The sequence below is a fragment of the Lepidothrix coronata genome, unplaced genomic scaffold (assembly GCF_001604755.1).
Source record: "Lepidothrix coronata isolate B3197 unplaced genomic scaffold, Lepidothrix_coronata-1.0 Scaffold54, whole genome shotgun sequence".
Lineage (NCBI taxonomy): Eukaryota > Metazoa > Chordata > Aves > Passeriformes > Pipridae > Lepidothrix > Lepidothrix coronata.
In genome coordinates, this window is record NW_016690234.1 from 2,207,829 (window position 1) to 2,232,651 (window position 24,823).

The window sequence follows — 24,823 nt, forward strand, 5'->3', positions numbered from 1 at the left end:
GGCCTCTGCCGTGCTGAGCAGAGGGGAAGGGTGGCATGACCTCCCTCCAGCTGCTGGCTGTGTTCCTCCCAGCACATCCCAGCCCTTCTGGCTGCCTTTGCCATCAGGGCACGCTGCTGGCTCGTGGTCAGCCTGACAGCCCCAGGGCCCCAGGCCCTCCTCTGCAGGTTACCCTGCTGTGTGCTGGTGCTGGGCGCTCTGCTCCCTGCCTGCAGGGCTGGGCTTTGCCCTCTCTTGAATTCCATGGTTCCTGTTGGCCCCATTGAGGTCCCCCTGAAGGGCAGCACAACCCTCTGGTGTGTCTCCCGCTCCTGCCGCTTTGACACCCTCCTCAGCCAGGCTGGAGATGAGCTCTGAGTGTATCCAGCTGGTTAATGAGGCTCTGCACCCCTCGGCCCCGCTATGGACCCCCAGAGTGTCCCACACTCTGGCTCCCAGCAATCCCAATGAACCTGACAGGATTCTTGTGCCAATTCAATGCCTTTTTTCCTAGGATTCCTGTTGGTAATTGTTACAGCATTCCTGCTTTGCACTCTAACCTTGGTATCAGATCTGCAGGGCAGGGTTTGCAAATGTTTCGACTATTTCATTACTCATTGTGCGTGACCCTTTTCTTTATAGTGAGGAAGGATTTTTCTTTAAAAACCCCTTTATTGGGTCAGTACTTAATTTCTCCATCCCTGGCACAGCAGTTTGGGCTGGCACACAAACCCACCTTCCCGTGTCCTCCGCTCCTGCGTACATTATGCTCTTTATAGCAGTTTTATCTCTGTGCTCCTTTCTGTGGAGTCCTCATGTGGAAATCTCAGCATCAGTATACAAAAATTGCCCTTTCCCATTGCAACTGCCCCTGTCTTAGTCACTGCTGTCAGCTCTGGAGCTGCTCAGCTGCAGAGAGAGGGGAGTTTAGTGCTTTCCCTCTGCTCTCAGGCCATTTTTCCTATGCTTCTTTTTTATTCTTTTATTTTATTTGTGGTCCCTGTCATTCTGCCGGGGCAAAGGGGTAAAGAGATTTGACACTAAGTGCGGGGAAATGCTGTATCTGGAATCTATCTTCCAGACGGCAAAAGAATAAAAATTCATGGCAGGACAGCGGCTGCTGCCACGTTCCCCAAGACATATTGCAGGTAGCGTTATTTATTGTGGCACGGAGTTCATAGAAGTGCTACCTCAAAGCACCCGGAGAGATCCTAAAAAGCCCATCTCCCATCAGGTGCAGCAGATTTATGGCGGCGGGCGCGGAGGGGGTCAGCTCCGGGCGGGAGCAGCTCCGGGCGGGAGCCTGGCTGGGCTCCGAGCGGATGCGGCTCAGGGCCATCGGCTGCGAGCGGGGATCGAGCCGGCAGCGCCGGCCGCGCACTGGCAGTGACACGGCGCCTAAGACACGGAGCGCGGGCGGAGGGCACGGGCAGGCCCTGGGAGCAGCAGCTCTGGGGGCGAGCACAGCGCTCGTATTTTAGGTTAATGCAGAGCAGGAGCGCGGGGGCGGGGGTGGGACGGACTGATGATCTCCTGAGGAGCGATGTGCTCCCTGAGCTGGAGGCTGGTCTCACCCACGGCGATGTGCCCGTCTGACCTCGCTCTGTCCCGGCCAGGAGGGCAGAGGCTGTGCCCCTCACGGCCCCGGGCGGGGGGCAGCGGGCTGGACACGGACACGTGAAACCCCGCGGTCCCACCGGCTGCCCCGCCAGAGCAACAGGGCGAGGGTGGGCCCGTGGCACGGCTTCCACCGCGGATTCTGGGGCGAAAGAGCTGGTTCCTGGTCGTCAGCCTCGCGGTTAATGGGTGTGCGGTGTTCACGTGTGTTCAGCTGTACAGCTCTGACCCCTGCCCCGGGCAGTCCCCTCCCTCACGGGTCACGTCAGCAGTCACAGGTAGGGCAGGCACGTTCCTGATCTGCTTCCACCCTGTCAGCTCTTGCATCCTTTTTTGAAAATAATTGGTTAGCACATTCAAAATTACTGGATTTTCCTAAAATGGAGCAAGTTGCCTAAAGTTGCTCCAGGGGAAGTTTAGAATAGATATTACAGAAAATACCTCCATGGAAAGGGTTGTCAAGCACTGGAAAAGGCTGCCCAGGGAAGCCATGGAGTCCTCATCTCTGGAAGTGTTCAAAAAACTTGTGGATGTGACAGCTGAAGACAGTTTAGTGGTGAACATGGTGGTGCTGGGCTGGCCGTTGGACTTGGTCATCTTTAAGGTCTTTTCCAACCTTAAAAAAAAATCTGTGATTCTATGATTCTAAGTCCAAAGCAGCTCTCAAGGCTGGAGCTGAAGTTCAGAGCTCATCGTCCTGGATACTGGTCCTGTGTATCCAGGCAGCAGGCACAGACCTGTTCTGGTCATGAATTCAAATTTCACTCAGGGTAAACAGCCTACAGCATCCCTTGGACTAGAGACAATTCTGAAATGCAGAGGGAAGTTGTGTGAGTGTCTTTGGCAGTGTAGGCTTCCGCATCATCTTTAGTTGTAGTTGTTGGACATCAGGAGAGTTGAATCCAACGAATTGGGGGAAGTGAAATAATAGCAATGTTCAGTCATAAGCGGGGCTGATTTTGTGGAAGATACATATAAAAGGGTATCTTGCTAATTTTCTGTTGTGCTGTAGCTGTTCAGCTGCTGTACTGAGAAGTATTGATGCCTCCCCCCCCCATGGTAATTCACTTGAGAAAAATCAGAAAGCTAAACAAAAAGAAATAATCCTTTATAGAGGCTTGTGACCGAAAATTACCTTGAGGCATTTTTCTGCATATTACTTGATCTTTGTCTGCTCTCCTACACCTCTGTTGTCTCATTGCTCTTCTCTCACTGTGGGAGAAATGTGGATTGTAAAGGATTCATGTGCTTTCACAGAATGACATTGCAAGTCCTGTGGACAATCGATGCTTCCTGAGCAGTGAAGGAAACTGTAACTGGGATTGTGCAGGCTCTGGGAGGGAGTTACAGAGCATTTATTCACTCAGGGTTCTCGGAAACCTTCTGCAGGGTGGTAAATTTCAGAAATGTTGGAAACCTCAGAAGACATTAAAGACCTCTCTCAAACTATTTAAATGCAGTACTGATGCCTCATTAAACCTTGGAGGCCTTCTGGACATTGCTTCCCCCTTCCTCTGCTCTTGGAGTCCCTGTTTTCTCATGATTTTTGACAATTTAAAGACAAAGATAAACTCATGTCTGCAGATTTTGGAGCCCCAACAGAGTGACCACAATAAACACGAGAGCAATAGGGAGCACCAAGTCCTCTGCTCACAGAACCACACAAAATCAGATGATGTTAGCTAAGCTAAAAGCAACTTTGCTCTCCAAGTGCTTTTCCTAACCCTGCGTCTGCCCATCAGACATGGATGCTTTTTGCAGAGCTTCCAGATCAATAAACATCTGGATTTCTGAAGACAGAGGAAGTTATCAGCAGTGACACAGGATTCTGTATCTTGTTATTAGAGGTTTGTGGGGCCTCCTTTGATGATGGTGTGAGCCAAGCAGTTTTCCATGTTTTTTCCAGCAGTTTCCTAGGATTCATCTCCTTGCCTTCACATCTCACCTGTGCCACCTGCCTTGCCTGCCATTTGCTGCTGTTGGTTTAGAATTGTAGGATCATGGAATGGTTTGGGTTGGACCTTAAAGCTTATCTCCTTCCACCCCCTGCCATGGGCAGGGACACCTTCCACTAGAGCAGGTTGCTCCAAGCCCTGTCCAAGGTGGCCTTGGACACTTCCAGGAGTGGGGAATCCACAACTCTGGGTTCCTTTTCCAGCTCCAGAGCTGAAATACATCACCCAGCTGCGGTTGAGGTGTGGAAAACACCGATGGCCGTGCAGTGTTCAGTGTGACCTCACAGCCCCGCAGGTCCCCTGCCGCTGCCTCACCGTGCCGGCCCTGCCGGGGCCGTGCGTGTTCCCACTGCCGGCTTTTCCTCCCGGCCAGCTGGAGGTTATCAGGGCCAGAGGCTGCTCTCCAGCCTCATAAACCTCGTGCGTTATTCGGAGTCATGACTCTCCCATTCAGCCGTCTGTGCTGTTCCGTGGGACAGATAATCCCTCAGCGTGCCTGGTGGAAGCTGTGGTATTGATTTCTGTCTCTCTCTAAACCTCAGTTGTGTTCAGTGCGTGTTAGACATCTGAAGAAATATCCAGTAGGCTCCAGGGGCAGCCAGGGAGCACAGCACAGGCAGTGGTGCTAGCAGTCATTTGCCTTGAGTTTGGGACACAACAGGAAGGGAGCAGTGGGCTCCCTGAGCTCTGGTAGAACTCTTGGAAGATTTAAACAAGCATGACACCACTGGCTCGCTCTAATCATTGATAAAGTAGGTTTTATGTGTTAGAGGACTTGATGGTCCGTCTGAGGACATCCAGGGGCCTCTGAGGAGGGAGATGGTGTTTGGGGAAGGAGATGCACTTCCTGAGCTGAACACAGATGCAGGTGCAGGGGAGCCACTGCCATGGACTTTTCTTCAGTTTACCCCCTGTAAGTCGCGAGAAGCCTCCAAATTCTAGGGCCCCTGTTGGCAGGACATACGTGGCTCTCTGGAAGCACATTTGGGCTGGATCTGTTGAATTTCCAGTCTTCGGGGTCTGTTATCCTACCCAGTGTCACCTTCTGCCACATATCCTGTTCCCAGACCGACTCCGGCTCCAAAGAGCTCCTTTATGTGGAGGGAGCGGTGGATGATTAGGAAGGTTATGTGGACACTGGAATTGAAGCTTAGAGCTGAGATGAGAGGGCTGAAAGAGGCAAAAAGAAGGATTTAGCATATTTTTAATTAAAATAACAAGCTGGGACCTGTCACTACATAGATTCCTTTGTATCCTGAGTTCCTTTCCCTCTTTTCATCTTTGACTTTTTAGATTAGGCACTCTCAGAGCAGGGATCACATTTTCCTCTGATCTGGAAAATGCCTGGCATGCTTTGAGGGCTGGCATTGTCTATGCAATAATGAAATAACCACAATTTTAGTCTCATTGCTGTCTAACTCCTATCTGCCATCACTGGGAGATAGTTAGCACTTAAAATGATTGCACCTACCAGTTACATTATGCTTTTGGTTGTTCACAAGTTAATCCTCCTACCACTCTGAGATCAGAACCAGTACGGCCACTCTGTGAATTTGGAATAGATGCAGAGATGGTAGCTTTTTCTCCCAAAAGGTGGTGGTGGTGGTGGTCACTGTGTGCTGCATAAACACAAACCTCATCCCAATTTGAGCATTTTACAGTAGGGAATTAAGAAAAAATGGCTAATGTGTCATGTTCTTTATTTATGTTAAATTAGAAATTAGTAGATTAAGTCAGATTTTGCTCTACTAAACATGCATAGGCTGGTTAAAAAGTGACCCTATCAATCAAAATGGTGATTGTATCACATTTAAAATTTGTTCTAACAGTGGCACAACTCAGAAAAAAACTGATCTTTTAAGCAAAGCTTGATCTTCCACCCATGTAATTTAGCATAAAACCTCGAAAAGAAGCAAAGCAAACTCAAGTAATTGCAAAATACAAATTTTAATAGACCTAATCCTCTGGAGTATCTCTGTCAGGGGAGTTGAATTTGGATTTGTTTGTACAGATGAGTCTAAATTTAACACTGGTACAGAGCTGTTCCCAGGCTCTATCTGCTGGGAGAGGTACTTCTGGTACACAGCAGGAACAGTGGATGTGTCGGTGGAGCCTAGAGAAGGTGTTGGTGCCACTGTACAAAATATGCTGCATCTGTTTATATGTCCATCTTGGCCTTAGGATTTTACCCTTTCCTAAATTCATTGAAATGGGAATCAAAATACCTGCTCTCTCTCCAGCTGGTATAACCCCCCCCCCAAACATGACTTTGGTTTACATGTAATTTTTTTTCCTTAAAATACTTGCAACTGCTTACAAATTTATTAATCCATTTTTGTGTTCCCTGGCCATAATTCGCAGGGGCTTTGACACCAGGGTCTGCACCCTGTATCTGTGTGAGACCACCAGTGTTTGATTCTGATCGTGGCACTCTTCTGTGTCTTGTTCTGTCCCAGATGACTTGGCCAGACTGTCCTGGGTTTTCTTTTCTGAAGCTTTCAGACATGAATAGTTTTGCCACTAAATATCTTTGTTACTCTGATTAGAGGTTTCCTTCTGTTTTAATATTTGTCCAGCACTAACGATCACTGGGTGTTGCTTTTAATGATAGCATCCGCTCCAGCTGTAGGAGAATAGAAATAGTCTCAGCCATGCGCATAGGTCAAAGACTTGGCCACTTTTTCCTCTAAACTGAGTCCAGGCAACTTATTTCTCCAGAGCTGTTGGTCTAAGCCAGCACTTTCATTCCGGAGATGAAAGGTGAGTGCCAGGTTGTGGGGCTGCCGAGCCTCTCCATCTCCGTTCCCCATTAGCACCTGGGAGCGGAGCGGGCAGGTGGAGCAGGCTGAGCGTGCCTTTGCAGCACCACCTAAAATCACGTTTGATTTGCTCCCTTTGATGGCGTGTTCACAGTCATCTTGCCACGACTCTGATCTTCTCTAGCTGCATGGCCCTTTAAATCCCCTGTTTCAAATAGGAAGGAGAAAGCGATCTGGTGGAGCCCTTCCCGTCCTTCGGATCCGCGCTCTTATTAAGGCTCATATCTATTACTTTCTTCCTTTCTGAAGGAGTCAGCTTGATTCAGTACTTTTGGGACTTGGTGACATTAATGTATCTGTTTTATGTAACACGGAGTCATTATTAACAGAATCCTAGATCATAAAAAAAGGGATAACGAGAGACGAGGAGGGTTTTTCCCCTTGAAGCTAATGGCAGCGGTGCCGGGGTCAGGGAGCCGCCGCCTGATTGGGTGCGCGGCCACCGCAGTGGCATTTCTGCAGTTTCATCAGAAAGTCTAAATAATCCATGTGAAAACTGAGGGTTATTTACAGAAGATATATACGAGCAGCATGAGCCAGCGAGGTACCGAGCGTCGCCTTGGCTCTCAGCGCCTGCCTTTGTGCCGGGATGCTGCTCCTGCTGCCGCTGGTGCGAGGACACGGACGGGCCGTCAGCCGGGCCACGCTGCCGTGCAGGGGCTGGAGTCGTGGACACCAGAATTGGAGAATGTTAAAATGAGAGCAGTAAATGGGTTCCGAGGGAAGGAGGGGAAACTGTTCGTTTAGTGCTGCTCTAGGAAGGAGTAGGGGGGAAGGTGGGGTAACCTTATAATTGATATGTGTGCACTGCAAGGGTGGGGAGCTGCTCCCCTCTGGCACCCCAACCTCGGTCCCAACCTGGAGCCATTCCCTGACAAAAGCTTTGTATTTTCTGTGTTTGAGCAGGGGCTACCCCTAAGCCAGGAGAAGGGACAGAAGCAGAGATTGTGGTGCTCAGAGGGCTCTAACCCAGAGACCCTGCAGTGAGAAGGGGCTGAAGTAGCAGTGGAGGCTTTGATAGTCTCTTCATCTTGGAATCACAGAATCCCAGACTGGTTTGGGTTGGAAGGGACCTTAAAGCTCATCTCATTCCACCCCCTGCCACGGGCAGGGACACCTTCCACTAGACCAGGTTGCTCCAAGCCCCATTTAGCCTGGCCTTGGACACTTTCAGGGATGGGGCAGCCACAGCTTCTCTGGGCAAATGTCTTTCAGGATTGTCCAGTACCTCAGAAAGTTGGTGGAAAGCAAGCAAGCCATGCCAGAGAAAATACCATCCAAGTCCATATGCTCTTGATTGGCGTTTGATTTTTTTTCTATCTTCAAGTTTTAAACTTACTTACAGGAATCTGAAATGCCTCCTGTGCTTTTTAGATCTCTATTTTAATAATTTTGCTTTTCTTGGTAAGCGGTTTTGTTTTATATAAATTGAGGCATGAGTATTTGGGGAGAGGGAGAACTTGGGATGTTTTCTCTAAGGTTTTATTAAAGAATCACACACTCTTATAAGATGATGTAAAAGAAATAGCAATTAGACCAGGCAGAGCACAGCAGCTTCTTTTCACCCCTGTCTCAGCAACATGAGTAGTGATCCACTGGACAGTGGTTGGTGCTTCCTGGCACGGTGATGCAGGCCCAGCAGCGACAGCTCCTTCTCCTGTGCCAACCCCCCGCCCAGCACCTGCCACACGGTGAGCATGGGGAGCTCAGGGCCCTGCCCAGGGGTCCAGCAAGGACGTGTGAGGTTTTTCATAGCATGCCATGACCCAAATCTAGAGGTCAGACTACTGTGGGGCCAAAACCCTGAGATATTCCCAGTTTGGAAGTCCGCAGCCTTTGAGGGCCAAAGAGCCAATGTTAGTTGGTTGCTAAGTTAGGAACCCCAAACCCAGTCCATCCTGCTCTCTTGACTTAGACGTTTACTATCTTAGAATTTTACTATTAATTTTAAATATTAAATAAACCTCTTGGCTACTTCTTTAATTACATGACTATTCACTGAAGATTTGACAAAGTCTTTTGTCTTTTGTCCTCTTCTGCACACTTAGGAGTTCTCTTTTATAACTATTTTCGTCATTCTGTTCCTGAAATGAGCATAGTTGTCAGCATGGGAGCTCCCCCTTGTCTGGGGGAACTGGTATCAGGACACATGTTGTCAGGAAACCACCTCTCTTGCTGGTTCCTGACATTTTGCTGCTGGCTGAGATCTTAGAGCAGTGCCTGTGCTTCTCCCTTCCCTCTCAGCAGTTCTCCTTGCGAGGGGTGGTGTAAGGAATTATCTGCTGTAATTTCTGCTGTTTGCAGGAACCAGATTTATGACAAAGGAAAGACAGGCTGTTTCCCTGCAGCTAAACTTGCCGTGGAGACCATAACCAAACAGTGTTTGGCTTTGGAGGTCTGTGGTCAGGCTGGGCTGTCAGCCCCGGGGCCATGAGGTGCAGAACTGGTTGTAGGTACGTGCAGGGTTAGAGGTGATGGGAATAAAACTGCTGTCAGGGCCGTGAGTTGAGCTCCCTAAAGCTCAGATTTGACACAAATGTACAGAATATTAAAACCGATGTAGTTCCTATTTTCCTTGGAATTCTGGTTTCTAACACTCAGTGTTTTCCACCACAACCACTGGCATTGGGAAGGTCTTTAATGGAAGGCTGGACTGTGTTCGGCCACAGGCAGGAGCTTTAAGGAAGCCGCAAAGTAGGATGGATAAAACCTCCCCAACAAAATCTTGGCTTGTCAACTCTAGAATTGGGTAACTTGGTGGAAACCCCGGGTCTGAACCCCAAGTGGGGGCCTCAAATGCAGCCCTTGGCTGAGTTTGCAAATGGCTGCATTGGTTCTCTGGAGCAAAGCACGTTCAGAGCCATTGGACGTGTTTGTTACAAACACTTCTTTCAATTTGCTTTAAGATTAAACTTGGCCACAAGGTCACAGCTTAGGGGGAAATTCTGGAACGATTTTCAAAGCAGTTAATTTGGACATTTTTCAACTATTTAAATGCAAATACAAATGAATAAATAATTTATGCATTGCTTTAACTGAAAAATATTTTAGTTTAAGAATGCACAAATTGTCCCACAATTAGTATGGCCTGTCTGTGGAGCAGCTGGCACTTGGGAGAAGCAAGTTCTAAACCTGGGAAAGGGGCCACGTAGCACTCGGTACCTTCCCAGTTGTGTTTACCTTCGTATCTGTTGCTTTGACTGGGCTGTTATGGAGCGAAGGAAACTGTGACAGTACAATAATACGCACTTTAAAAAAAGATTATAGAACCTATTACAAAGTTGTTTAAAAATCATTATTATACTGTAATGGAGTTAAATGCTGTGTTTATGTAAGGCTTTAATTCCTGAGGAATTCCAAACTGTGGGGCCAGGATAACGTGACAAAACACTCTTAACTCGGAGACACGTGTGTGTGTTTGTGGTGGAGCAAAGGCTCCTGCAGTGACCCAGCACATACAGGGAAGTAATTTGTTTTCAGAAAAACAGTTTTTAAAAGTTTGCAAAGCTACATTAAATTGAAGAGATTGAACAAAAGTGAAGATATTTTAGAAAAATTAGAAAAAATGAAAATGTCTCTTTTGTTCGCAAGGTTTTCTCTTGAAACAGAATGTTTTAAAAACCCCACAGTCCAAATGAAAGGTTTTGCTTGCATCAAACAAAATATTCTTATCAAACCCAAAACATTTTGTAGTTTTGCTTCAGGAATATAAATGTTTCCATTTAACATGAAACACTTCTTTCAGGCTCTGGGTTTGGTGGTCAGTTCCCAACTAGAAAAAAACAGTGGATTTATATCAAAAAGGGATGAGGCTGTACCAGGGCTCCCAGAGGTCAGGATGACCCTTTGCTGGGGTGCTGTGGCTATCTGTGAGTGTCCTGCCCCTTGTCCAGCTGGGCATTCCCAGCTGCCCAGTTTTGCTGCCGGGTGCTGCAGCAGGTCGGGCTCCTTTTCCTGGAGCTGTTAAAGGCCACGGTGAGGCCATCGGCCCTTTCAATTACACTGCCCTGAATCCCTTAATCTCTTTAAGTAGCTCCCCTGTTCTCATCTCATCACGCTCATTACCTCCTGTACCATCTCTATCCCAATCCTAATCTGGAGTGGAGAGTAAATAGGCTGTTGGGGGCTTTTTTTTCTACTTTTATTCTACTTGGAGTTAGCTGCAGAACAGAAGGCTCCGGGGAGACGTTAGAGGTCTTTCCAGGGCCTAAAGGGGCTCCAAGAGAGCTGGAGAGGGTCTTTGGACAAGGGCCTGGAGTGCTAGGACAAGGGGAATGGCTTTCCACTGCTAGAGGGCAGAGTTAGATGGAATATTGGGAAGGAGTTCTTGGCTATAAGGGTGGTGAGGCCTGGCACAGGTTGCCCAGAGAAGCTGTGGCTGCCCCTGGATCCCTGGAAGTGTCCAAGGCCAGGTTGGATGGGGCTTGGAGCAACCTGGTCTAGTGGAAAGTGTCCCTGCCCATGGCAGGGGGTGGAATGAGTTTGATGGTCTCTTCCCACACAAAACATTCCACAGTTCTGTGATTTGTTTTATACGTCACCAAACAAAAAACCAGCAGTGTTGGTGGCACTGTGTATGTTTGGGACTGTCTTTGCTTGCCTTGGTCCTGAGGGAGGTGCAGAGAACATCAGAGCAGCATGAGGTGTGTTGTCCTGGCAGGGAGCTCTGGCTCCTCCTGCCATGGGCTTCCCCATGACTGGGGAAGTCAACCTCCCTCCTGGGTCTGACTCCTCCGTGTAAGCCAGAACATTTGGTGACAGAGGTGACACCACCTTGGACTTGCCCAGGTAGCAGTGCCTGAGCCACGTCCCTGTGCATGTCAGACGGGGCAGGGGCTCCCCTGGCCGTACCTGCCCATCAGCCCCAGCAGGAACGCGGCACTGGCTCCGCAGTCAGGGGGTCCTGTGGGTAACCCCCAGTGTGTCTTGAGCTCAGGGTGAAAAACATGGACTAACTGATTAAAAATAGCAGTGCCAGAATCCTAACAAGATTATTTAACTTTTAAGGGGGGTGGGAGAACATTTTTTCATGCATTATTATTGATTTTCAGTATTGTACAAAACCCGGCCATGTACAGCAATAACACGGGAAAAGATACAATCATTGCAAACCAATTACAGCTCAAACACCCGGTTCTGGACGGCGGCTGCGCACCCAGCCCCTCGCTCCAGCTCTGGCCCCGCCAGCAATGCACCCAGGGGTAAAAAACCCACAAAAACAGGATTTAAAACATAACAACTCCATGTCCTGCTGCAGTGCTCTGCTGAGGGATTTCCTCCCTGAGGTGCTGACTATGTATCTTTCCCTTCTGCAGTCAGTCACTGTCTGTCTGTCCTGTTCCCAAGCAAGGAGGCAAAGCAGGATGTGACCCAGAGGAGGCCTCCCCAATCCAAGGCAGATGTTTGTGGGAGCACTCCAGTGAGGAGAGCAATGTCTTCATCACAGAATCCCAGAATGGTTTGAGTTGGAGAGGACCTGAAAGCCCATCTCATCCCACCCCCTGCTGTGGGCAGGGACACCTTCCCCTAGACCAGGTTGCTCCAAGCCCCATCCAACCTGGCCTTGAACAGTCCCAGAGATGGGGCAGTTGGCCACATCCTGGTGTGCCTCAGCCTCTACACAGATCCATGTCCCTCCCACAGTCCCTCACAGAGCAACGCCAGGGCTCGATAAATGGCTTCATTTGCTGCGTGGAGCGGAGCTGTGCCCTGCAATCGATGGTGGCTCTGTGTGTGTGGGGTGACTTGGGGACACGGGTCCAGCCCATGTGTGTGCCAGCCCTTGTAAGCAATGGAGTGTAAAAAAACAGACAACCAAAACCTCTTTAGGACTGTGAAAGTTTTATGGTCATTTTTCCAATTACATAATAGAGTTCATAATCTGTTATGAATTAGCATAAATAGGAATCAGCCCACAGTTAAGAAAATAAGTTAAATTGCATTTTGTGAAGCATTGTTCTGTTTGTTTGAACAGTTTGCTCTTGTGCTGCTAACCTGACAAATTTGGTAATTCACAGCATTCTCCTCAGAATCAGTGGGAATTACTGAGGTTTTACAACAGGCTACAACTGCCTTGGGTACTGCAGACAGGTCTGTTTCAAGAGAGCAGAGTGTCCTTCAAAAGCCAGACTGCTGAATCTGTGTAATGTTGGATATTGAGAGAAATTCCTTCATGGAAAGGGTTCTCCAGCACTGGCAAAGGCTGCCCAGGGCAGAGGTGGAGTCCCCATCCCTGGAGGGATTTAAAAGCCATGTGAATGTGGCACTTGGGGACATGGGTCAGTGCTGACCTTGGCAGTGCTGGGGGAACAGTTGGACTCGATGAGCTTAGAGGGCTTTTCCAACCCAAACTGTTCTGTGATTCTATTCTGGCCATCATCAGGCAGGTGGGAAACACCACCCAGAAAAGTTAGGAGCATCACCAGCTTAGTGGGCATAATTTGTGGATGGCATTTTGACTGTCATCATGGCATCCCCAGATGACGTCAGGAGTGATGTTCAAATGGCAGCTGGAGACAAAAAGGCAGCAAGGAGCATGTTTTCATCACCCCTCGTGGCTTGGTCTGCAGGGGGACACAGCCCCTGGGCATGGGGCCTGAGCAGGTCACTGGAGGAGCGTCTCCACTCCCTTGTGTGGGGTGATGATGGCTCCTCTGAGAGCTGCCTGGGAACTGGAGCAGCTGCTGCACAGCACAGTGCATCTGATACAGGGCATTAGTGAAACCAATCATATTTTCTCCATTTTCATCTCAGGTTTTCAGAATGATCTTGCATGTGGTCAGACCAGTGTGATCAGGGTGCAGCCCAGTGTGATCGGGGTGCAACCCTGTCCTGAGAGCATTTGGTTTGTTTGTAGCTGTCCAGAGTTGGGGGGGGGTGGGACAGTGGGTGCAGTGTGGGCTGTGTCCTGGCTGGTCACTCTGTGGCTGGTTTGGGGTGAGGGGTGGGAGGGACGTGCTCCCTGCTCCCTTCCCACAGCACCCGCACCAGCTCTGCAGCAATGATGCAGCTTTGGCCTTTCAACATCTTGGAGGCAGTTGATTTTTCTAAATTTTCAGGTTATCCATGACAGAGCAGGGGGTGTGGCAGCCGTCCCTTGCCCTGCTCCAACACACACTCAGCATCCTTCAGGCCAGACCTGAGGTTCTTGCCTCCTCTAGTGCCTCCACAGGCATTTCTGACAAAGAAGGGGAGTCCACAAGCCCTCACTTCTGAAACAAAAGCCTAATGAAAGGGTCGGCAGGCCCTGGCTCAGTGGTGGCTGTAGTTCTTGGCAGGGTGTGACATGCCCATCCTCCTGAATTAGCGTGGGGCACAGGGAATTTGGCACGGTGCTAATTGCGATCAGATGGGAACAAGTGGCCTCAGTGTGTGGGCACGTGGTGGGACAAGGCGAGCGCCCCAAGCCCACGTGTGCCCCCGGCCCTGCACGAGGGGGGCAGGTGCTGCCCGACCGCTGCTGCCCTGGGCAGGGTCGGGGCACCCCCGGCTCCCCGTGGGCTTTGTCTCTGTGCTGGCGAGGAGCGCTCCGGCTGTTTAGTGTGGGCTTTGTCGGGTGCTCTTTCTTTGCCGTACTGTAACTCAGCTGCTGTAGAATCAAGGCAGCTGCTGATGGGGAAAGCTCCCCGCCAGTCACAGCCACGCAGGAGGGATTCCCACGTCAATCAGGAGCCCCAGGAGAGGAGCCAGTGAGGCTGGGCAGAGGGACAAGCCTCCTTTCACCAGAGCTCCCTTTCTAGAAAACAATCCTTTTGTGACAGGTTCAGAGCCATTTGTCTCCGTCATCCCATCCTACCAACTGTGGGACGTGAGCAGAGGCTATGCCCGGGTGCGGGAAGTTGTCCCGGGGGATGTGGGCTGTGCCCACTGCTGTGACACCGGGAGCAGGGCCACGAGCCACAATGCCATTCATAGACACTTTCCGGGGCAGGGGGAGAGCAGCTTCAGCAGTCGCTTCCTACCTGCGTCCATCCCAGAACAATGAAAGGGATTTCAGCCCGTTTGCAATTGGATTTGGAGGATGATCTCCCAGGGTGGGAGGTGTTTGCTCCCTGTTCTCCCCAAACCAGGGGATTTCTCACAGCCATGGCTTTCTGCTTTTATCAGTCAGTCAGAGGATGGAGTCAGGTATTGACCAGGAGCTAACCTGGTAGCAGCCAAAGGAAAGTTGTCACATCTCCAGTGCCACCTCAGAGACTGAGGGAATCCAGCCTCCTACTAGCTGCTGAAGTCCAAGTGATGGATCCCATTCTATGGCCCAAATAAGAAGCTTCAGCCTTCTGTTCCTCTGCTCTTCCTCTAAGGATTCTCTAAGAATGGGCGATGCTATTCTGTGTGGCCAAAAAAAAAAAAAGCAGACTTAGGACTTAGCCTGCCCTCTCCCCCTTGTCCAAGGGCACCAGGATCAAGTGGTTCCCCAAGCCAATCCATTTATTAAAGCAAACAGATATCTGCCTTTAAAAGAGGCAGATTTAAAATGCCTGGATTTTAAATCCAGGATCCTCCTCAGCCACGGATGTGCACCAGCATCCTGTCTCCAGTCTTGCTCTGGGAGGTTTGGCAGGAACTTTTCCCTGTTACTCTTAAACTTTACTTTCCTGAAAAATTCTATGTGTTACCTTCATTACCTGCATGTCACTTTGCTGTCTCCCCTTGCCAGGTTATTTATAACTAAGCTGAGGCAGTGCAAAATTTCTGCTCCCTCCCTTGCTAACATTACGTTCGTGCCCTTTTTTCCCCTATCTTTTTATCGGGAATTCACAGTAAGATTAATCCTCCATTCTCCATGACAGTTTAGTTTCCTTAAGAACCTTTAGTGAGGGATGTTCTAGAAAAGCTTTTAGAAAATCTGATTCCACTGTATCAGGCCAAATCTCCCGTATTAGCAGGACTGGTTCCTTGTCAGACAACTTGGATCTGTACATATAAACTCTTGGCGTTCAGGCTCCTCCCCAGACACGTGTTTACTCATCACTGCTAATTCCAACTAGTCCCACAGTTTTCTACCCTTTTGCCTGTACTGGAAGTCAGACTTTGTGGTCTGTCATTCCCATGGCCACTCCTAAAGCCTATTGTAAAAATTTATCACCTTCCGGTCCTCAGATGCAAAGGAAGAAGGTTCAGCAATTTCATATTTGGGCTCTTTGAGGACTCTGCAGGGAGCACTGTCTGCCTCTAGTGATTTGTTGCTCTGGCATATGAACCCTCCTGACCCCTCCATAGTGAATAGCAGTGCAAGGAATTAATTTAATTTTGCTGCTGTGCCCTTATCTTTCTTAATTCCCCCCTTTACGCCTTGCCCATCCATCAGCAGCACTGGGTGACGGACAGGCTTCCTGCTTTTGTGTTGGAGAAGTTTTTATTAGCTCCCTGAACTCTGGTGATTGTTCTCCAGGCCCCATTTTGCCTTGCCTTATCGTGGGTTTGCACTTAGCGTGCTGGATTTATGTCCTTTTCTATTTTCATTGTTTGGAAACAACTTCCATTTTCCTGAAAGTACCTTTTTTATTTTGGATAGCTTCCTTGTTCTGTTGGTTTAAACCAGGCTTTGAATGTGTGGTGGACACTCGTGTCCCAAAGTGTGTCATAGAATCATGGAATGGTTTGGGTTGGAAGAACCTTAAAATGCATCTCATTCCATCCCCTGCCATGGGCAGGGACACCTTCCACTAGACCAGGCTGCTCCAAACCCCGTCCAACCTGGCCCTGAACACCCCCAGGCATAGGGCAGCCACAACTTCAAGTGTAGAGGGTAGACAGAGGAGTAACAAACTGGGCAGAGGCAAACAGTATTTCATGAGGCTTTTGTAATTCCTAGTGATAAATTCCTGACACCTTCAGACATGTGACTGCAACAAGAACCACCATCAGAATGAGAGAGTTCCCATCCCAAAACCCTCCTGGCATCGGTTGCGTGACACCTCCTGGTCAGCTGCCCACCCAGGTGCCAAGCTGTGCACCCGCAGGGATGGTTTTCCTTGGGAAGCAGGCGGCTTTTCATGCATCCAGCTGTTTTCCTTGACTCTCCATTGTGTTTATTTTCCTTCCTTGTGTCTCTACTCCCCTGCTGGGTATGTGAGCAGCCAGGCTGGGCTGCACTGGATAGAACAGAACAGACCACAGAGCTTCTGTGTTTGCTGATGGCTGAGCCAGGTCTGTGGTACAGATAAACATGTGGGCTTTCCTTTGGCAAAGCCACCTAAATGTAGCTAAAACAGTATTTTCCCTATGAATCCAAGAAGCTGTAAGGTGCAGCTGTCTGGTTTGTAGGAGACAAAATATACCTGTCATAAAGGTGCTGCAGGTCAGCCTTCAGTGTCACAAGAGGTAGAACAGTTGGGAATGTTGACTGAGTTGGAACTGAACACAAAAAATATTAACAACTCCACGCTGTACCCAACCTTCTGTTTCTTTTGCTGCATTATTCCAAATCCTTCAGGATATTTTATATACTTTGCATTCTTTCATTTGCAGGCTTTGATCTGGAGAGTTTATACTGACTTTTTCCAGTCCGAATAGGAACCGTCTCCTCTGCTCCACTCGCTGGCGCCAGATCCTGTGATCTCTACATTTCCACGCTGAGGTAGGAAGACCTAATTTTTGTAAGCCTTGGAGAGGTGATTTTGGTGTTGGTCGCCCTCCTGGGATGTGTAATGTAAATCACCTGGATTAAGAGAGGTACATGTAACAGAACTGTGCTGTTCTCTGGCAGAGCTGGGAGTTCTTTGTGTTCTCAGAGAGCCACAGGGTTTGCTTGCTCTTCCTTCTCATGGCTCTGTGGTTTTATTTAAATGCCATCTGCATGAAGTGTTTCTGAGCACCTGACTCACTGGTCAGTTGTGTTGGGTCCTCTTATTTTCAATGAAAAACTGTTTTTTGAAGAAGGCCATCCTTGGATTATTTTTTTCCTACATGTCTACAAAGCTGATACCTTGCCAGGCTGTAGTTCTGTGTGGGCTGGTGACGAACCACTGGGGCCCTGTATTTAATTATTTGTGTTGACCCTAACTGTTAGTTTCTGTCATTAAGAACAGGCCAAATGATTAGTGCCCTTGGCTTAATCTTCTTAGCAGGAAAACTGTCCCTTGAATGTCTGTCCAAGTCAAACAGGCATAAGGAAGGATGAGAAAAGGACAAGACTCCTGACCTTGTTCATTTTCTGTGTGAATTGGTGAAAGTAAATCATATTTGGATGGCCTGTTTCAAGTCTTAAATATTCAGTTTCCTAAAACTGTGGTAAATGATGTGCGGGCAGAAAGCACATCTTCCTGAATGTGGGAATAGTATCCCTTCCCTTCCTACCAGTCATTCCACTGTGAGATTTGACACTGGAAAGCTCTGTACCAGTGGTCCAAGTATAGTAATTTCATTCAGAATTATTTTGTGTGTAACTAGAAATCAGTGAGTCACTGTTAAGTCCCTGGTTTTAATATATCTGTATATTCTGAGTCATTATAAAGTCCTTCATAGTCTCTGGGATACTTGGTAATATCAAACTAACCTTGTGTGATACCGATAGGAGTGGAAGGATTAATGGCAGGCTTCAAAAAATACTCATCAGAGTTCTCTATCTCGATGGAAAACTGAGAAATGTAATTTGGAGTTGTTTTTTTTCTTGTATTTACTTTTTGGGGTTTTCTTATCTTTTAAGGAAGGCTTCTCTCCTGCTTTCTTCCTACGTTTTTATCTGAAGTATTTTGTTTACAGCACAAGTGCACACTTCAATTTCTTGAGAATCATCAGACTTATAAATTAAATGGAAGCCTTGGGAAATTGTGTGATGGGCAGACACTCATTCGCTTTGTGCTCTCAATATCACAGAGGATCCTGAGCAAAGCATCTACTTTTTCCATTTAGTTAAGAAACTTTGCAGGCCTTGGTGTCCTTTGTGGGGTGGGCGGATTGTGTTCTTCGGGTGTTGTAACCTGAATCCAGAGACTTAGGGGAGGAATGCTGAAATACCACCTTCTCTGTGGTTGATGTTCTTGACTTTGATATGAGAATGAGAGGGGAAAAAGATGGAACACAGAAAGGACAGAAAAGCATGGAGAAGGTAAGAGGGGGGAAGGGAGGTGGCAAGGAGATGTTTGGAAACGTTTTGGAGAAAGAGCACATTTAGTCACTTATGACTTTTCTCACACTCTTATGTCTTGACTGATTTTGTTGTATTGGAAATTGCAAGTTTTCTTTAAAAACATGCAGCATCTACTAGAGGACTCCATTTTGGGATCAATCTGTGTGCCGTTTCCATTAATGACTGGAGCAGGAAAAGTGGGATTATGCTGAGGGAATCCCTCCCGACCTCAAAACTTTATCAGACAGAGGGGGGTGATGGTGCTATGAGAAAGTGAATCAAGCTCAAACCAAAACTGGTACTGGGGTGAAACAGTGAAGATGGGCAGTGAACACCTCTGGGAGCTTTGTGGGTGATTGGTTTGAGCATCTTAGTTAATTAAAACTGCAGGTTTAATTGAAGAGACAAACACAGTGGTGAAAAGCAAGTGTGAGTGAATATGGAAGGACCTCACAGGAGTGGGAAGAAGCCAGAGGAGAATAATTCTTCTAAATATCCGTGGAAAAATGGGCTTTTGTTTCTCAGAATTGTAACTTTTAAATTTGTACAGCTGGTACAAGCCGGTACAGTTTCATTTTGCCAAAGGGCAGAATAGTGTAAGGCTCATGTGCCTCCAGAAGAGACCCAAAGCATTAAGCAGCTGCAGGGAGGAAAATCAACAATATTGGTTCTGTGTCAGTAGAACACACTCTGTTCCCTTCCCCTGTAAAAAAGGAACTTTCTTCTCCCTGCTATTTGTGGTGTTCTTTTTGGATGTAGAATAGGCTTGGTCATTAGACAGAAGGCTTTGATTTCAACCTGGTGAGGAAAAGGCCATTGTTCATACTCTGCTATAGTTGCATGGATTTCATTATGGGGTATTATGATAATTACCTGTTTAGTGGCTAATTGCTCCTCTGAAAGTGTGAAGAAAATGTAGAACATGGGACCAAGGCTGTATTTCAGAGTAAAAGAAGGTATTTGTTAATGTCTTTTAATGTGTGTCTGGATCTTCTGGCATAAGAATATAACATATTTTTAGTAACTTTCCTCTACTTTATTTCAATACTGAACAAGAAGAGTGGGAATGTGTTTGTAGCTCATCACCTGGGTGATATACTGACATATGAGAGACAGTTCTCATGTGATTTCCCAGAATACCTTTTAACTGGCACAAGGCTCTTTCAGAAGCTGCTGTGAAAATGTGGTTTTATTTCAGTGGCTCCAAAACTCTTTGGCCCCACATCAGCAGTCCAGCCATGGTCAGTAGGAAACCTGAGCAAGCAGAAAACATTTGGCACTGGCACAGGTTGCCCAGAGAAGCTGTGGCTGCCCCATCCGTGGAAGTGTCCAAAGCCAGGTTGGATGGGGCTTGGATCAACCTGGGCTAGTGGAAGGTGTCCCTGCCCATGGCAGGGGGTAGAGTGAGATGAGCCTTAAGGTCCCTTCCCACACAAACCAGTCTGTGATTCTGATTTCACCACTGTTTTGCTGTGTTTGCAATTAAAAGTGTAATGGTGGGGACTGGTGGTAGTTTAGAATAAATTTTGAAGGTTCTTAACGGCTTTGGTTTGTTTATCTAATTGTGAAGGTAGATTAAACTACACTGAGTAAGATTATCCAGCATGTCCTTACCATGTACAGATTAGAGAGGTTTCCTCAGACATGAGCTGGTTGTTGTTTTCCTCCTGGAAAATGTGGACATGTGGCAGGTGTTGGGAGATTTTCTTCTAATTTCTCTGAAAGATAAAGTCTTTACATTGTCTATCTTTAAAACATTTAAGCTATAGGTTCTTAGCCAGTGAAATCAGCTGGAATTAGCGGGATACCTCTCTAGACACACACGGAGCCCAGGAGCCTTTGCCCGTGTGACCCAGCCTGTAGTAAGAGCTGGGTACAGAATGACAAAGAGACTGAAGCCCATTTCCCTTTTCCCTGCTACCATGCCTGCTTCCCAAAGGTACAGATTACACAGACTCTCTGAGCTCAGAGAACTGTGCCAGTGACACATTTTCCAGGATGCTGTGCCGGGCGCTCTCTGAGCCGAGGGCGGTGGGAGGTTGTCCCTGGCCGTGCTGCTGGACTCCAGCCCCACGGACCTGCACACTCAACCTGGGCACAGAGCTTTGGGGCTGAGAACTTCCAGATTTGCCTAAAAATCCTATGACAAATACATAAGCTGTGCCTCTGTGACATTTAAAGCCCACACACACCATTTACGAACAAAGACCACACAACATAGATTATTTCAGTTTTTTCCCTATTTGATCGATCCTGATAAAAAGGCCATGCTGGGATTAAATATTTTTATTCTCCACAACCACGTGATACTTTAGGGGACAGTAACATTTGCAAAATAATCTATTTAAGGAATAATACAGGAGAGGAAGACACCTGAAGAGCCTGGTGCCATGTCCAGCATCCTGGAGGCTCTGGGCACAGGGACAGTGGCTCGTCCATGCCGTCCCTTGTGGCCACCGTGCCTTCCCATTGGGGATGCCTGTGCTGCTGGGCCAGAGCAGAGGACTGGTGTGAATGAACTTGAGTGATTTTAAAAGTCTGTGTTTGCAGGCACTGAAAGTTTTCTCTAAAGCCCGTTGAGTAGCAGAGAGTAATTCCTGCATTACTGGCAGCCGGAGCAGGGACAATGAGGACCGACCTCTCCTTCTGGCTGGTTGCTGGTATTTGTTTGAGACTCTGTAAAGACAATGCTACAACATCCTTACACACACCACCGGCTTTGTAGTAACGGTCTCCTTGGAGCCTTGGCACGGGGAAGGACATGCATGTCCAGGCATTTTCCAGGTGGCAGGATTTCCTTCTCCTCTGGTCCCGGCGCCGTGAGCCCCCTCCTTTCAGCCCCAGCACCGTTTAAATAGATCATTTGTTTTCATTATAGGTTTTTGCATCTCTGCCTTTCATTGCTGTTAATGAATTTCTAGGGTCTGATTGGGAAACAAAAGCCAAATACAAACATAAAAAGGGCTCTGACAAAGGAGCCAGTTGAGCGTCTGGCAGGCTGTGGGAGCGGGGCGATGGCCATGGCTGCTGCAGGGTTGACACCACTGGTTAGTATGCTAATCTGCTCCTCGGCGTTTAAGATTCCGCTCAGGTCTGCGCAGCTCGGCGAGCCCGGCATGGGGAAGGGGTGTCTGCCCGGCAGCACCGACCGCGCCGCGTCCATGACACACATCCCGGCATCGTGCCTGCGCTGCCACGCGCTCGCTCCCCTCGCCCACCCCGCTCCCCTCCCGCCCTCCCTGGGCACACACATACATACCATCCGGAAAGCTTCCTGCAAGTGCTGAAAAACATGGAATGTGGAAAAGCCATGTATGATTGGCTCGTTCCTCTGCCTCCGCGTCCCCAAAGATTCCCACTTTAATAGACCATGTGTTTCTGCTGCTGCTGGAGAAGCCCAGAGTGTAACGTGCCAAAATTCAGCAACAATGAAGTCAGACGGAGTTTAACATCCAAAACAAAGGGACGGCATTTCTGTAGCTCACTGACAACACAGCAGTCACAGGATGGTTTAAATTTCCCTTTATTCTCTCTCCCCACCCAACCTCAGCCCAAGAGAAAGCCAACATTTATTAAAATCCATCCATTCAGGACAGCAGGCAGATGCCCAGGTGGGAAGGAAAGCTTGTTCCTGGTATTCCCGATGACTGTCACCTTTCCTGTGTGCTTAGAGGCAGTGAGCTGCAACTCCCAGCCGGAGCAAGGTGGTTCTGATTTCCAGAATTAAGGAAGGAATCAATTCCAGAGCCAATTCCCATGGTCAGGTCCATCAGGTCCTGCAGCCACAGAACTTAATTCCTCGAGCTCCCTTTCCTTTGTTTTTGTAACGTCACAGCAGTTCTGGAGAGGCGTCTGGAGAATCCTCAGCTCCAGCTGAGGTTGAAATCCCCTTCAGCCAGGGGATTTCAGAAGTTGCATTTTCAGGGCAGGTCAGATGTGGACAAAACTGAGTCTCCACCTGACACATAAGCAGACAAAGCTGTTTAACCTCTGAATTATAGCACAGCTCCATAGTTCTCTCTTCTGTTGTCTCATGCTTCAAGCAAACTGCTCCTTGCAGTTCTCCCTCCTGGTGCCAAGCACGTATTCCAGCTGCAGCTCGGCAGCACGGGGAAATTCCTTCCAAGTCCCTGGCAGAACAGTCGGCGCTTTCTCCGGAGCTGCAGGCTTGATTGTCCTTGATTATTTTATTTCTTTGGCTCTGATCCAAGATGTTCCCTGTCATCATTTCAGTGTCTTTTCTCATAATCCCTTTTCTAAACATCATCAACAATTAACTGATTCTCTCATATCTACAAACACATGCACACACACGCAGGCGCGCGCGCACCCTCCACCGAGCCTCATCAGGGTCTTTTTTGCCTTTAAGTATAAGAAATTACAGCTTCTCATTAGCTGAAGAGCATGTTTTGAAAGGCTTTGTGTTTACTCACTTTGCAAGTGATGCTGGCGCTTTTAATTATTCTCCTTTTGCATATCATAAGCGAGCAGCGAGCTGCTCCAGCCAGCCCGGGCGACGCGTATTCCCAGGAAGGCAGGAGGAAGGGATCGCGTTTTACCTCACTGCTGCTGCTTTCTTCCCTTTCTGTCAGCCAGCCAAGGAATCCCCCCAAAGCTCTTACGTAGCAGATACCAAAACCGTGAGTCACTTTTCGCTCCCGGAGCAATAAGTCCATCGCATCTGTGTGCAGAAGGGCGAGCGCGAGGCTGGAATCTCTCCAGGCTGCCGGCGTGCCCCGGCACCAGTTCTCCAGTGGTGACTTTGTTTTTCCTGCTCTCGCTTTCTCTCCTCAGATCCCTCGTCTCTCCATTCCTTTTCATGCCATCCCCATTTTCTTCCTTCCTTCCTCTCCATCCATCTCCGTGGCTGGCAGTGGCAAACTCAGCAAGATCTGGGTCCTTCTTGCCTTCGGTGGGGTTTTTTTCTCCTTTTTTTTCCCCCCCGTATCTGCCGCAGCCTTTGGCTGCTCACTCTGCCAGGTTGGATCACCAAAGACACACGACTCGCTCACAATGAATAATCAATACAGATATTGATCTGCGGAAAATGTTTGTAAATTCCTGAAAGGGGAATCGGGAACAGCAGGACAGGGAGGCTTGTGGGGGACGACAGGGTGCTCCGGGCTGCAGGCAGTGCCTGGCCGGAGCCCACATCCTGCCGCCTCCGAGGTGACGGGTGCTGGAATGTGTGCGCGGGCGGTGGCGGGCGAGTGCGGGGGCTTCTGTATTTTCATTTCTCTACAGCTGCTTCCCCCGAAGAATCGGGAGGCGAGCAGCTGAGAGGCCCCGTCGGTGCCATGCCTTGGCTGCGCTCCAGCACTGTTTTGTTTCCATCATCACACGCCACTTTGAAATTTGCATAAATACAAGGGTTATTTTCCCTCGTGCCTCCAAAAAGGTTTAAGAAGGTGGGAAAGTGTTTCTGTAAGGAGGGATGGCTGGGTTTAGTCATCATTTTCAGGTCTTACTTTCAAACCCATGTATTTGCAAGAAAGGGAGGCAGAGAGCAAAATAAAGGGCAATAAGAAGGATGTGGAGAAGACAGAAAAGCTGTTTGAATGTGGGAGATCCTTGTATCGCAAAGAAACCCTTGGTCTCCAACCAGGACCTGTGTGTGTCCGGTTTGTGCATGTGTGGAGCCAGGTCAGACCTCTCCAGCCAGGGCTCTTCCCATCTCCCCATGGACAGGTCCACCCTGGTCAGGAGCTGGGGATGATCAAGGAGCTTGAAGATTCCATGAAGGTTGGAGTAGGAGCATCTCAACAGCATCCTGAGCCATCCTCAGGAGCCACCTCCTGCCTGCCCACCCACCCACCATCTGACGGCCCATATGGTGTGTGGAGCACACATATAGCAGATGACATTCACCCAGTTTGCTCCTGGTGTGGTCAACCTCACTCCCACTGCAGGACTGTCCTTGTTGTGTGACTTCCACTTCCATCCCTCTAGTTTTTTGTCTTTCTGGGGAAAGGCACACACCAAAGGTGTCAGTAGACACGATATTGGGATCATTGAGTATTCAGCCCTTTTTCTAATGCTTCAGGTCAGCAATGGAGACCCCAAGGACTGCTGAAGGGCCGTGGTGTTTCTGAACACCGACCATGCCAGGCGGCCATGCGGTGCCACTGCCGTACCCTGGCCCAGGGCTGCCTGAGGTGCTGCTGGCCAGAGCAGCCAGGCGGGATGCTCACAGCTTCTCGGACAGCTCCTGGCCAGATACAGCCTGCCAGGGCCATGCAGGCTGTTCACCATCTTCCCAGTGCTCTCACCAACCTCCCAGTGCTCGTGGGCCCACCTGGACACCCCTGCAGTGTGCACAGCCCTCTGTGTCTGCCCGTGGCTGGCAGTGACACCCGCCTGGTGTGTCACCTCTCTTCTCT

At 48.7% G+C, this 24,823-nt stretch overlaps 1 long non-coding RNA gene across 8 annotated transcripts in view; it reads left to right on the forward strand.

Annotated features, from left to right (window-relative positions):
* The window catches only part of LOC108498012, a 387,118-nt gene that overhangs the window by 299,369 nt on the left and 62,926 nt on the right, over positions 1–24,823 (forward strand). For all 8 annotated transcript variants that reach the window (XR_001875039.1, XR_001875034.1, XR_001875038.1 and 5 more), the window contains one exon: positions 16,844–16,952. This is a non-coding gene — a long non-coding RNA (uncharacterized LOC108498012). The remainder of the gene's footprint in view (positions 1–16,843; positions 16,953–24,823) is intronic.